The sequence below is a fragment of the Channa argus genome, unplaced genomic scaffold, assembly GCF_033026475.1.
Source record: "Channa argus isolate prfri unplaced genomic scaffold, Channa argus male v1.0 Contig004, whole genome shotgun sequence".
NCBI lineage: Eukaryota > Metazoa > Chordata > Actinopteri > Anabantiformes > Channidae > Channa > Channa argus.
In genome coordinates this window covers 226572-239712 of record NW_027125223.1, presented here as the reverse complement: position 1 = coordinate 239712, position 13141 = coordinate 226572, and the positions used below count along the sequence as shown (strand labels likewise).

The 13141-nt window shown below is 41.6% G+C and overlaps 14 pseudogenes; all 14 read right to left on the bottom strand.

The window, feature by feature from the left end:
- Nucleotides 1-112: 112 nt before the first annotated feature.
- On the bottom strand, nt 113-231 carry LOC137109572 (5S ribosomal RNA; annotated as a pseudogene).
- An 867-nt stretch (nt 232-1098) lies between these two features.
- LOC137109571 (5S ribosomal RNA) lies at nt 1099-1217 on the bottom strand (annotated as a pseudogene).
- An 867-nt stretch (nt 1218-2084) lies between these two features.
- LOC137109569 (5S ribosomal RNA) lies at nt 2085-2203 on the bottom strand (annotated as a pseudogene).
- An 857-nt stretch (nt 2204-3060) lies between these two features.
- LOC137109973 (5S ribosomal RNA) lies at nt 3061-3169 on the bottom strand (annotated as a pseudogene).
- An 857-nt stretch (nt 3170-4026) lies between these two features.
- Nucleotides 4027-4145, bottom strand: LOC137109934 (5S ribosomal RNA; annotated as a pseudogene).
- An 857-nt stretch (nt 4146-5002) lies between these two features.
- LOC137109770 (5S ribosomal RNA) lies at nt 5003-5121 on the bottom strand (annotated as a pseudogene).
- Nucleotides 5122-5719: 598 nt separating this feature from the next.
- On the bottom strand, nt 5720-5838 carry LOC137109784 (5S ribosomal RNA; annotated as a pseudogene).
- An 867-nt stretch (nt 5839-6705) lies between these two features.
- On the bottom strand, nt 6706-6834 carry LOC137109966 (5S ribosomal RNA; annotated as a pseudogene).
- An 868-nt stretch (nt 6835-7702) lies between these two features.
- LOC137109839 (5S ribosomal RNA) lies at nt 7703-7821 on the bottom strand (annotated as a pseudogene).
- An 857-nt stretch (nt 7822-8678) lies between these two features.
- LOC137109652 (5S ribosomal RNA) lies at nt 8679-8797 on the bottom strand (annotated as a pseudogene).
- An 867-nt stretch (nt 8798-9664) lies between these two features.
- LOC137109838 (5S ribosomal RNA) lies at nt 9665-9783 on the bottom strand (annotated as a pseudogene).
- An 857-nt stretch (nt 9784-10640) lies between these two features.
- LOC137109958 (5S ribosomal RNA) lies at nt 10641-10769 on the bottom strand (annotated as a pseudogene).
- Nucleotides 10770-11628: 859 nt separating this feature from the next.
- LOC137109816 (5S ribosomal RNA) lies at nt 11629-11747 on the bottom strand (annotated as a pseudogene).
- A 619-nt stretch (nt 11748-12366) lies between these two features.
- LOC137109908 (5S ribosomal RNA) lies at nt 12367-12485 on the bottom strand (annotated as a pseudogene).
- Between the last annotated feature and the right edge of the window lie 656 nt (nt 12486-13141).

Here is a 13141-nt window from a genome sequence, read left to right as displayed (position 1 = left end):
TAAAGTAGCAAAACAGCAATGAAAGAACAAAATTTGATGAAAATATAGAACAATTTCTATGAATAAATAGGCAGTAACACCAGCTTGTGCTGCCCGTAAACCCAAGCAAAAAAGCTTACAGCACCTGGTATTCCCAGGCGGTCTTCCTACCAAGTACTAACCAGGCCCGGCTCTATTTGGCTGCCGAGATCGGACGAGATCGGGCGCTTAGAGAGCGGTGTGGCCGTAAGCTGCATTTGACATCATCAACAGCTCTTAAAAACGCTGGAGAAGCAGATTGCATGACACTTGCTAAGAAGAAGATAAATGTGGCAAAGTACAAAGTACTATAACTGTACTGGTCTGTTACGCCCCTGTCCAGGGGGTCAGGGTGCAACATACAAAGATAAATTAGCATGTTCCCTCTCCGATCCCCAAACCAAAATCCAGGATCGAGATGTTCCAACAGAATGATATTTATTTTAAACGAAAGAAAGTGTCAAACAAAACATGACACTACAACTCAGGGCGAACCAAGGCCAACATAATAAACAAAATAAGCCATTTCCCACAGAAAGTGCTAGCTAGCCTGATAGAAATAAACAAACCAAAAGACAGTCGCTAACCCTAACTCCCTAATGTGAAAACAAGAGAAAACAATCAAAAGAAAATGGCTGTTCACCCCTACAGATTTAATACGAATTACAAAATATACAATTTATAAACAAAACCACGGCACAAAACCTAACAATTCAAAAATGCTAAATAAGGTTTGGAAACCAAGAACAGCAAACAGGTGCTGCTGCCAGAAAGAGCCTCGCTAGCTGTTGGGAACCGTACTTTTAAAACTCCAGGAAGTGTAGGATGGACCAATCAGCTTCCTGTACTGCCCCCCAATCCGGCCAATCAGGCAGGGCACCTATAAGAACAACAAATCAAAAACAACACATATGGCCAGGACCGTAACATGGTCTACTAGTAATGAAGCACGATGGTTGAAAAACCAATAAAGTAGCAAAACAGCAATGAAAGAACAAAATTTGATGAAAATATAGAACAATTTCTATGAATAAATAGGCAGTAACACCAGCTTGTGCTGCCCGTAAACCCAAGCAAAAAAGCTTACAGCACCTGGTATTCCCAGGCGGTCTTCCTACCAAGTACTAACCAGGCCCGGCTCTATTTGGCTGCCGAGATCGGACGAGATCGGGCGCTTAGAGAGCGGTGTGGCCGTAAGCTGCATTTGACATCATCAACAGCTCTTAAAAACGCTGGAGAAGCAGAATGCATGACACTTGCTAAGAAGAAGATAAATGTGGCAAAGTACAAAGTACTATAACTGTACTGGTCTGTTACGCCCCTGTCCAGGGGGTCAGGGTGCAACATACAAAGATAAATTAGCATGTTCCCTCTCCGATCCCCAAACCAAAATCCAGGATCGAGATGTTCCAACAGAATGATATTTATTTTAAACGAAAGAAAGTGTCAAACAAAACATGACACTACAACTCAGGGCGAACCAAGGCCAACATAATAAACAAAATAAGCCATTTCCCACAGAAAGTGCTAGCTAGCCTGATAGAAATAAACAAACCAAAAGACAGTCGCTAACCCTAACTCCCTAATGTGAAAACAAGAGAAAACAATCAAAAGAAAATGGCTGTTCACCCCTACAGATTTAATACGAATTACAAAATATACAATTTATAAACAAAACCACGGCACAAAACCTAACAATTCAAAAATGCTAAATAAGGTTTGGAAACCAAGAACAGCAAACAGGTGTTACTGCCAGAAAGAGCCTCGCTAGCTGTTGGGAACCGTACTTTTAAAACTCCAGGAAGTGTAGGATGGACCAATCAGCTTCCTGTACTGCCCCTCAATCCGGCCAATCAGGCAGGGCACCTATAAGAACGAGAAAATAAAAACAACACATATGGCCAGGACCGTAACATGGTCTATTAGTAATGAAGCACGATGGTTGAAAAACCAATAAAGTAGCAAAACAGCAATGAAAGAACAAAATTTGATGAAAATATAGAACAATTTCTATGAATAAATAGGCAGTAACACCAGCTTGTGCTGCCCGTAAACCCAAGCAAAAAAGCTTACAGCACCTGGTATTCCCAGGCGGTCTTCCTACCAAGTACTAACCAGGCCCGGCTCTATTTGGCTGCCGAGATCGGACGAGATCGGGCGCTTAGAGAGCGGTGTGGCCGTAAGCTGCATTTGACATCATCAACAGCTCTTAAAAACGCTGGAGAAGCAGAATGCATGACACTTGCTAAGAAGAAGATAAATGTGGCAAAGTACAAAGTACTATAAGTGTACTGGTCTGTTACGCCCCTGTCCAGGGGGTCAGGGTGCAACATACAAAGATAAATTAGCATGTTCCCTCTCCGATCCCCAAACCAAAATCCAGGATCGAGATGTTCCAACAGAATGATATTTATTTTAAACGAAAGAAAGTGTCAAACAAAACATGACACTACAACTCAGGGCGAACCAAGGTTAACATAATAAACAAAATAAGCCATTTCCCACAGAAAGTGCTAGCTAGCCTGATAGAAATAAACAAACCAAAACACAGTCGCTAACCCTAACTCCCAAATGTGAAAACAATCCAAAGAAAATGGCAGTTCACCCCTACAGATTTAATACTATTTACAAAATATACAATTTATAAACAAAACCACGGCATAAAACCTAACAATTCAAAAATGCTAAATAAAGTTTGGAAACCAAGAACAGCAAACAGGTGCTGCTGCCAGAAAGAGCCTCGCTAGCTGTTGGGAACCGTACTTTTAAAACTCCAGGAAGTGTAGGATGGACCAATCAGCTTCCTGTACTGCCCCCCAATCCGGCCAATCAGGCAGGGCACCTATAAGAACAAGAAAATAAAAACAACACATATGGCCAGGACCGTAACATGGTCTACTAGTAATGAAGCACGATGGTTGACAAACCAATAAAGTAGCAAAACAGTAATGAAAGAACAAAATTTGATGAAAATATAGAACAATTTCTATGAATAAATAGGCAGTAACACCAGCTTGTGCTGCCCGTAAACCCAAGCAAAAAAGCTTACAGCACCTGGTATTCCCACGCGGTCTTCCTACCAAGTACTAACCAGGCCCGGCTCTATTTGGCTGCCGAGATCGGGCGCTTAGAGAGCGGTGTGGCCGTAAGCTGCATTTGACATCATCAACAGCTCTTAAAAACGCTGGAGAAGCAGAATGCATGACACTTGCTAAGAAGAAGATAAATGTGGCAAAGTACAAAGTACTATAACTGTACTGGTCTGTTACGCCCCTGTCCAGGGGGTCAGGGTGCAACATACTAAGATAAATTAGCATGTTCCCTCTCCGATCCCCAAACCAAACTCCAGTATCGAGATGTTCCAACAGAATGATATTTATTTTCAACGAAAGAAAGTGTCAAACAAAACATGACACTACAACTCAGGGCAAACCAAGGCCAACATAATAAACAAAATAAGCCATTTCCCACAGAAAGTGCTAGCTAGCCTGATAGAAATAAACAATCCAAAAGACAGTCGCTAACCCTAACTCCCTAATGTGAAAACAGTCCAAAGAAAATGGCTGTTCACCCCTACAGATTTAATACTATTTACAAAATATACAATTTATAAACAAAACCACGGCACAAAACCTAACAATTCAAAAATGCTAAATAAGGTTTGGAAACCAAGAACAGCAAACAGGTGCTGCTGCCAGAAAGAGCCTCGCTAGCTGTTGGGAACCGTACTTTTAAAACTCCAGGAAGTGTAGGATGGACCAATCAGCTTCCTGTACTGCCCCTCAATCCGGCCAATCAGGCAGGGCACCTATAAGAACAACAAATCAAAAACAACACATATGGCCAGGACCGTAACATGGTCTACTAGTAATGAAGCACGATGGTTGACAAACCAATAAAGTAGCAAAACAGCAATGAAAGAACAAAATTTGATGAAAATATAGAACAATTTCTATGAATAAATAGGCAGTAACACCAGCTTGTGCTGCCCGTAAACCCAAGCAAAAAAGTTTACAGCACCTGGTATTCCCAGGCAGTCTTCCTACCAAGTACTAACAAGGCCCGGCTCTATTTGGCTGCCGAGATCGGACGAGATCGGGCGCTTAGAGAGCGGTGTGGCCGTAAGCTGCATTTGACATCATCAACAGCTCTTAAAAACGCTGGAGAAGCAGAATGCATGACACTTGCTAAGACGAAGATAAACGTGGCAAAGTACAAAGTACTATAACTGTACTGGTCTGTTACGCCCCTGTCTAGGGGGTCAGGGTGCAACATACAAAGATAAATTAGCATGTTCCCTCTCCGATCCCCAAACCAAAATCCAGTATCGAGATGTTCCAACAGAATGATATTTATTTTAAACGAAAGAAAGTGTCAAACAAAACATGACACTACAACTCAGGGCGAACCAAGGCCAACATAATAAACAAAATAAGCCATTTCCCACAGAAAGTGCTAGCTAGCCTGATAGAAATAAACAATCCAAAAGACAGTCGCTAACCCTAACTCCCTAATGTGAAAACAGTCCAAAGAAAATGGCTGTTCACCCCTACAGATTTAATACGAATTACAAAATATACAATTTATAAACAAAACCACGGCACAAAACCTAACAATTCAAAAATGCTAAATAAGGTTTGGAAACCAAGAACAGCAAACAGGTGTTGCTGCCAGAAAGAGCCTCGCTAGCTGTTGGGAACCGTACTTTTAAAACTCCAGGAAGTGTAGGATGGACCAATCAGCTTCCTGTACTGCCCCCCAATCCGGCCAATCAGGCAGGGCACCTATAAGAACAACAAAATAAAAACAACACATATTGCCAGGACCGTAACATGGTCTACTAGTAATGAAGCACGATGGTTGACAAACCAATAAAGTAGCAAAACAGCAATGAAAGAACAAAATTTGATGAAAATATACAACAATTTCTATGAATAAATAGGCAGTAACACCAGTTTGTGCTGCCCGTAAACCCAAGCAAAAAAGCTTACATCACCTGGTATTCCCAGGCGGTCTTCCTACCAAGTACTAACCAGGCCCGGCTCTATTTGGCTGCCGAGATCGGACGAGATCGGGCGCTTAGAGAGCGGTGTGGCCGTAAGCTGCATAAAAACGTTGGAGAAGCAGAATGCATGAAACATGCTAAGAAGAAGATAAATGTGGCAAAGTACAAAGTACTATAACTGTACTGGTCTGTTACGCCCCTGTCCAGGGGGTCAGGGTGCAACATACAAAGATAAATTAGCATGTTCCCTCTCCGATCCCCAAACCAAAATCCAGGATCGAGATGTTCCAACAGAATGATATTTATTTTAAACGAAAGAAAGTGTCAAACAAAACATGACACTACAACTCAGGGCGAACCAAGGCCAACATAATAAACAAAATAAGCCATTTCCCATAGAAAGTGCTAGCTAGCCTGATAGAAATAAACAAACCAAAAGACAGTCGCTAACCCTTACTCCCTAATGTGAAAACAGTCCAAGAAAATGGCAGTTCACCCCTACAGATTTAATACTATTTACAAAATATACAATTTATTTAACATGGTCTACTAGTAATGAAGCACGATGGTTGAGAAACCAATAAAGTAGCAAAACAACAGCAATGAAAGAACAAAATTTGATGAAAATATAGAACAATTTCTATGAATAAATAGGCAGTAACACCAGCTTGTGCTGCCCGTAAACCCAAGCAATAAAGCTTACAGCACCTGGTATTCCCAGGCGGTCTTCCTACCAAGTACTAACCAGGCCCGGCTCTATTTGGCTGCCGAGATCGGACGAGATCCGGCGCTTAGAGAGCGGTGTGGCCGTAAGCTGCATTTGACATCATCAACAGCTCTTAAAAACGCTGGAGAAGCAGAATGCATGACACTTGCTAAGAAGAAGATAAATGTGGCAAAGTACAAAGTAATATAACTGTACTGGTCTGTTACGCCCCTGTCCAGGGGGTCAGGGTGCAACATACAAAGATAAATTAGCATGTTCCCTCTCCGATCCCCAAACCAAACTCCAGTATCGAGATGTTCCAACAGAATGATATTTATTTTAAACGAAAGAAAGTGTCAAACAAAACATGACACTACAACTCAGGGCGAACCAAGGCCAACATAATAAACAAAATAAGCCATTTCCCACAGAAAGTGCTAGCTAGCCTGATAGAAATAAACAAACCAAAAGACAGTCGCTAACCCTAACTCCCTAATGTGAAAACAAGAGAAAACAATCAAAAGAAAATGGCTGTTCACCCCTAAAGATTTAATACTATTTACAAAATATACAATTTATAAACAAAACCACGGCACAAAACCTAACAATTCAAAAATGCTAAATAAGGTTTGGAAACCAAGAACAGCAAACAGGTGCTGCTGCCAGAAAGAGCCTCGCTAGCTGTTGGGAACCGTACTTTTAAAACTCCAGGAAGTGTAGGATGGACCAATCAGCTTCCTGTACTGCCCCCCAATCCGGCCAATCAGGCAGGGCACCTTTAAGAACAAGAAAATAAAAACAACACATATGGCCAGGACCGTAACATGGTCTACTAGTAATGAAGCACGATGGTTGACAAACCAATAAAGTAGCAAAACAGTAATGAAAGAACAAAATTTGATGAAAATATAGAACAATTTCTATGAATAAATAGGCAGTAACACCAGCTTGTGCTGCCCGTAAACCCAAGCAAAAAAGCTTACAGCACCTGGTATTCCCACGCGGTCTTCCTACCAAGTACTAACCAGGCCCGGCTTTATTTGGCTGCCGAGATCGGACGAGATCAGACGAGATCGGGCGCTTAGAGAGCAGTGTGGCCGTAAGCTGCATTTGACATCATCAAAAGCTCTTAAAAACGCTGGAGAAGCAGAATGCATGACACTTGCTAAGAAGAAGATAAATGTGGCAAAGTACAAAGTACTATAACTGTACTGGTCTGTTACGCCCCTGTCTAGGGGGTCAGGGTGCAACATACAAAGATAAATTAGCATGTTCCCTCTCCGATCCCCAAACCAAAATCCAGGATCGAGATGTTCCAACAGAATGATATTTATTTTAAACGAAAGAAAGTGTCAAACAAAACATGACACTACAACTCAGGGCGAACCAAGGACCAACATAATAAACAAATTAAGCCATTTCCCACAGAAAGTGCTAGCTAGCCTGATAGAAATAAACAAACCAAAAGACAGTCGCTAACCCTAACTCCCTAATGTGAAAACAAGAGAAAACAATCAAAAGAAAATGGCTGTTCACCCCTACAGATTTAATACTATTTACAAAATATACAATTTATAAACAAAACCACGGCACAAAACCTAACAATTCAAAAATGCTAAATAAGGTTTGGAAACCAAGAACAGCAAACAGGTGCTGCTGCCAGAAAGAGCCTCGCTAGCTGTTGGGAACCGTACTTTTAAAACTCCAGGAAGTGTAGGATGGACCAATCAGCTTCCTGTACTGCCCCTCAATCCGGCCAATCAGGCAGGGCACCTATAAGAACGAGAAAATAAAAACAACACATATGGCCAGGACCGTAACATGGTCTACTAGTAATGAAGCACGATGGTTGAAAAACCAATAAAGTAGCAAACCAGCAATGAAAGAACAAAATTTGATGAAAATATAGAACAATTTCTATGAATAAATAGGCAGTAACTCCAGCTTGTGCTGCCCGTAAACCCAAGCAAAAAAGCTTACAACACCTGGTATTCCCAGGCGGTCTTCCTACCAAGTACTAACCAGGCCCGGCTCTATTTGGCTGCCGAGATCGGACGAGATTGGGCGCTTAGAGAGCGGTGTGGCCGTAAGCTGCATTTGACATCATCAACAGCTCTTAAAAACACTGGAGAAGCAGAATGCATGACACTTGCTAAGAAGAAGACAAATGTGGCAAAGTACAAAGTACTATAACTGTACTGGTCTGTTACGCCCCTGTCCAGGGGGTCAGGGTGCAACATACAAAGATAAATTAGCATGTTCCCTCTCCGATCCCCAAACCAAAATCCAGGATCGAGATGTTCCAACAGAATGATATTTATTTTAAACGAAAGAAAGTGTCAAACAAAACATGACACTACAACTCAGGGCGAACCAAGGCCAACATAATAAACAAAATAAGCCATTTCCCACAGAAAGTGCTAGCTAGCCTGATAGAAATAAACAAACCAAAAGACAGTCGCTAACCCTAACTCCCTAATGTGAAAACAGTCCAAAGAAAATGGCTGTTCACCCCTACAGATTTAATACTATTTACAAAATATACAATTTATAAACAAAACCACGGCACAAAACCTAACAATTCAAAAATGCTAAATAAGGTTTGGAAACCAAGAACAGCAAACAGGTGCTGCTGCCAGAAAGAGCCTCGCTAGCTGTTGGGAACCGTACTTTTAAAACTCCAGGAAGTGTAGGATGGACCAATCAGCTTCCTGTACTGCCCCTCAATCCGGCCAATCAGGCAGGGCACCTATAAGAACAACATATCAAAAACAACACATATGGCCAGGACCGTAACATGGTCTACTAGTAATGAAGCACGATGGTTGACAAACCAATAAAGTAGCAAAACAGTAATGAAAGAACAAAATTTGATGAAAATATAGAACAATTTCTATGAATAAATAGGCAGTAACACCAGCTTGTGCTGCCCGTAAACCCAAGCAAAAAAGCTTACAGCACCTGGTATTCCCACGCGGTCTTCCTACCAAGTACTAACCAGGCCCGGCTCTATTTGGCTGCCGAGATCGGACGAGATCGGGCGCTTAGAGAGCGGTGTGGCCGTAAGCTGCATTTGACATCATCAACAGCTCTTAAAAACGTTGGAGAAGCAGAATGCATGAAACTTGCTAAAAAGAAGATAAATGTGGCAAAGTACAAAGTACTATAACTGCACTGGTCTGTTACGCCCCTGTCCAGGGGGTCAGGGTGCAACATACAAAGATAAATTAGCATGTTCCCTCTCCGATCCCCAAACCAAAATCCAGGATCGAGATGTTCCAACAGAATGATATTTATTTTAAACGAAAGAAAGTGTCAAACAAAACATGACACTACAACTCAGGGCGAACCAAGGCCAACATAATAAACAAAATAAGCCATTTCCCACAGAAAGTGCTAGCTAGCCTGATAGAAATAAACAAACCAAAAGACAGTCGCTAACCCTAACTCCCTAATGTGAAAACAAGAAAAAACAATCAAAAGAAAATGGCTGTTCACCCCTACAGATTTAATACTATTTACAAAATATACAATTTATAAACAAAACCACGGCACAAAACCTAACAATTCAAAAATGCTAAATAAGGTTTGGAAACCAAGAACAGCAAACAGGTGCTGCTGCCAGAAAGAGCCTCGCTAGCTGTTGGGAACCGTACTTTTAAAACTCCAGGAAGTGTAGGATGGACCAATCAGCTTCCTGTACTGCCCCTCAATCCGGCCAATCAGGCAGGGCACCTATAAGAACGAGAAAATAAAAACAACACATATGGCCAGGACCGTAACATGGTCTACTAGTAATGAAGCACGATGGTTGAAAAACCAATAAAGTAGCAAAACAGCAATGAAAGAACAAAATTTGATGAAAATATAGAACAATTTCTATGAATAAATAGGCAGTAACACCAGCTTGTGCTGCCTGTAAACCCAAGCAAAAAAGCTTACAACACCTGGTATTCCCAGGCGGTCTTCCTACCAAGTACTAACCAGGCCCGGCTCTATTTGGCTGCCGAGATCGGACGAGATTGGGCGCTTAGAGAGCGGTGTGGCCGTAAGCTGCATTTGACATCATCAACAGCTCTTAAAAACACTGGAGAACCAGAATGCATGACACTTGCTAAGAAGAAGACAAATGTGGCAAAGTACAAAGTATTATAACTGTACTGGTCTGTTACGCCCCTGTCCAGGGGGTCAGGGTGCAACATACAAAGATAAATTAGCATGTTCCCTCTCCGATCCCCAAACCAAAATCCAGGATCGAGATGTTCCAACAGAATGATATTTATTTTAAACGAAAGAAAGTGTCAAACAAAACATGACACTACAACTCAGGGCGAACCAAGGCCAACATAATAAACAAAATAAGCCATTTCCCACAGAAAGTGCTAGCTAGCCTGATAGAAATAAACAAACCAAAAGACAGTCGCTAACCCTAACTCCCTAATGTGAAAACAGTCCAAAGAAAATGGCTGTTCACCCCTACAGATTTAATACTATTTACAAAATATACAATTTATAAACAAAACCACGGCACAAAACCTAACAATTCAAAAATGCTAAATAAGGTTTGGAAACCAAGAACAGCAAACAGGTGCTGCTGCCAGAAAGAGCCTCGCTAGCTGTTGGGAACCGTACTTTTAAAACTCCAGGAAGTGTAGGATGGACCAATCAGCTTCCTGTACTGCCCCTCAATCCGGCCAATCAGGCAGGGCACCTATAAGAACAACATATCAAAAACAACACATATGGCCAGGACCGTAACATGGTCTACTAGTAATGAAGCACGATGGTTGACAAACCAATAAAGTAGCAAAACAGTAATGAAAGAACAAAATTTGATGAAAATATAGAACAATTTCTATGAATAAATAGGCAGTAACACCAGCTTGTGCTGCCCGTAAACCCAAGCAAAAAAGCTTACAGCACCTGGTATTCCCACGCGGTCTTCCTACCAAGTACTAACCAGGCCCGGCTCTATTTGGCTGCCGAGATCGGACGAGATCAGACGAGATCGGGCGCTTAGAGAGCAGTGTGGCCGTAAGCTGCATTTGACATCATCAAAAGCTCTTAAAAACGCTGGAGAAGCAGAATGCATGACACTTGCTAAGAAGAAGATAAATGTGGCAAAGTACAAAGTACTATAACTGTACTGGTCTGTTACGCCCCTGTCTAGGGGGTCAGGGTGCAACATACAAAGATAAATTAGCATGTTCCCTCTCCGATCCCCAAACCAAAATCCAGGATCGAGATGTTCCAACAGAATGATATTTATTTTAAACGAAAGAAAGTGTCAAACAAAACATGACACTACAACTCAGGGCGAACCAAGGACCAACATAATAAACAAATTAAGCCATTTCCCACAGAAAGTGCTAGCTAGCCTGATAGAAATAAACAAACCAAAAGACAGTCGCTAACCCTAACTCCCAAATGTGAAAACAATCCAAAGAAAATGACAGTTCACCCCTACAGATTTAATACTATTTACAAAATATACAATTTATAGACAAAACCACGGCACAAAACCTAACAATTCAAAAATGCTAAATAAGGTTTGGAAACCAAGAACAGCAAACAGGTGCTGCTGCCAGAAAGAGCCTCGCTAGCTGTTGGGAACCGTACTTTTAAAACTCCAGGAAGTGTAGGATGGACCAATCAGCTTCCTGTACTGCCCCCCAATCCGGCCAATCAGGCAGGGCACCTATAAGAACAACAAAAAAAAAACAACACATATGGCCAGGACCGTAACATGGTCTACTAGTAATGAAGCACGATGGTTGACAAACCAATAAATTATCAAAATAGCAATGAAAGAACAAAATTTGATGAAAATATGGAACAATTTCTATGAATAAATAGGCAGTAACACCAGCTTGTGCTGCCCGTAAACCCAAGCAAAAAAAGCTTACAGCACCTGGTATTCCCAGGCGGTCTTCCAACCAAGTACTAACTAGGCCCGGCCTTATTTGGCTGCCGAGATCGGACGAGATCGGGCGCTTAGAGAGCGGTGTGGCCGTAAGCTGCATTTGACATCATCAACAGCTCCTAAAAACGCTGGAGAAGCAGAATGCATGACACTTGCTAAGAAGAAGATAAATGTGGCAAAGTACAAAGTACTATAACTGTACTGGTCTGTTACGCCCCTGTCCAGGGGGTCAGGGTGCAACATACAAAGATAAATTAGCATGTTCCCTCTCCGATCCCCAAACCAAAATCCAGGATCGAGATGTTCCAACAGAATGATATTTATTTTAAACGAAAGAAAGTGTCAAACAAAACATGACACTACAACTCAGGGCGAACCAAGGCCAACATAATAAACAAAATAAGCCATTTCCCATAGAAAGTGCTAGCTAGCCTGATAGAAATAAACAAACCAAAAGACAGTCGCTAACCCTTACTCCCTAATGTGAAAACAGTCCAAGAAAATGGCAGTTCACCCCTACAGATTTAATACTATTTACAAAATATACAATTTATTTAACATGGTCTACTAGTAATGAAGCACGATGGTTGAGAAACCAATAAAGTAGCAAAACAACAGCAATGAAAGAACAAAATTTGATGAAAATATAGAACAATTTCTATGAATAAATAGGCAGTAACACCAGCTTGTGCTGCCCGTAAACCCAAGCAAAAAAGCTTAAAGCACCTGGTATTCCCAGGCGGTCTTCCTACCAAGTACTAACCAGGCCCGGCTCTATTTGGCTGCCGAGATCGGACGAGATCCGGCGCTTAGAGAGCGGTGTGGCCGTAAGCTGCATTTGACATCATCAACAGCTCTTAAAAACGCTGGAGAAGCAGAATGCAGGACACTTGCTAAGAAGAAGATAAATGTGGCAAAGTACAAAGTAATATAACTGTACTGGTCTGTTACGCCCCTGTCCAGGGGGTCAGGGTGCAACATACAAAGATAAATTAGCATGTTCCCTCTCCGATCCCCAAACCAAACTCCAGTATCGAGATGTTCCAACAGAATGATATTTATTTTAAACGAAAGAAAGTGTCAAACAAAACATGACACTACAACTCAGGGCGAACCAAGGCCAACATAATAAACAAAATAAGCCATTTCCCACAGAAAGTGCTAGCTAGCCTGATAGAAATAAACAAACCAAAAGACACTCGCTAACCCTAACTCCCTAATGTGAAAACAAGAGAAAACAATCAAAAGAAAATGGCTGTTCACCCCTAAAGATTTAATACTATTTACAAAATATACAATTTATAAACAAAACCACGGCACAAAACCTAACAATTCAAAAATGCTAAATAAGGTTTGGAAACCAAGAACAGCAAACAGGTGCTGCTGCCAGAAAGAGCCTCGCTAGCTGTTGGGAACCGTACTTTGAAAACTCCAGGAAGTGTAAAATGGACCAATCAGCTTCCTGTACTGCCCCCCAATCCGGCCAATC